Genomic DNA, 1,234 nt, shown 5'->3' with positions numbered 1-1,234 from the left:
ATTATAATGAATTAATGAACCCAGAGAAAGGGAGGTTCGAGTTCTTCCCGGGAAAATGTTGATTTCTAAACGGTGGACAATGAGATTTCCCGACTACTGAAGTATTTTTTAATGACTTTAATTTAAAAGACACCTCAGAAGTCGGGAAAGCTCATTTCCCGCCTTCTAGGAATCAAAATTTTCCTGGGGAAGAACCCTGGACCCTCCTTTCTTTTTGGGATTCCTCTCATGGAAAAAAATCGTATGCAACTACTCAATTTTTTTTTAAAATGTATTTATACACACATAACAGGCCTATTTACTGTAATGAGAAAGTTTACCTTACCGTTTTCATGAGGGGAAAAACCTTGAATTTTGAAGAACAACGTCATTAGGCACCTAGCTCAAAAGTCGAGAAAGGTCATTTCCCGCCATCTAGAAATCAAAATTTTCCCCGGGGAGGAATGTTGACCCCACCATCTAGATTTGATTCCAGGTTTGCATGATTCATATTCCCATTCATCTTATAAGCAGTGGCGTAACAGGCGGGGGGCCCGGGGGGCAGAGTGTCCCCCTGACGGTTTTTACCGGGCTGACTAAGCCGTCGTATACCGGGCTGGGTAAGAAGAGAAAAGAAAGAGGGGAGAGGGAGGGAAAGAGAAAGAAGGGGAAAGAAAAAGAAAGGAAAAAGAAAAAAAGAAGAGAAAAATAAAGACAAGAATAAAAAAGAAGATATAATGAACAGATATCACAATACCCCGGCCTGCAACCCCTTCTCCACTTCAAAAACTCTCCATATCGCATTTGATCTAAGCCGCCAGGTATTCTCCGCAGTGGCGTACGTAACCACCGGGGGTCAAGAGGAAAATATCCATCTGTGGAAAATCTTTCCCCATTGAATGCCCTTTTCACCCGGGAAAGTGCCTGAAAATCTCAAATTTTAAATCGCATATTTTGTTGAGGTAGGCCAATTTCCTCTAAAAATTGCACATTTTAGGGAGTTTTTATCAATTCCGACGAAATTAGAATTTTAAAAAACAACTTTTTTCGCGCGCTACGCGCGCATTTTTTCATGCTAAAGTTTGTGCTTGCTCTCCTTTGCCTTCTAAATTAAAACACATAGTCCCAAACTCAAGAAAGAAAATTTAAGATAGATCGTTTTACCTAAAAGAAGGCCTCAATGTGTAATGATGTTGAAAGAATATGTTTGTAATAAATAAAGCCATAAGGAAAATGCTTATATTCAGTTCAAAAA

The sequence above is a fragment of the Anneissia japonica genome, unplaced genomic scaffold (assembly GCF_011630105.1).
Source record: "Anneissia japonica isolate Jap-2015-1 unplaced genomic scaffold, ASM1163010v1 scaffold287633_len19488_cov125, whole genome shotgun sequence".
Classification (NCBI taxonomy): domain Eukaryota; kingdom Metazoa; phylum Echinodermata; class Crinoidea; order Comatulida; family Comatulidae; genus Anneissia; species Anneissia japonica.
This window is presented reverse-complemented; position numbering follows the sequence as displayed.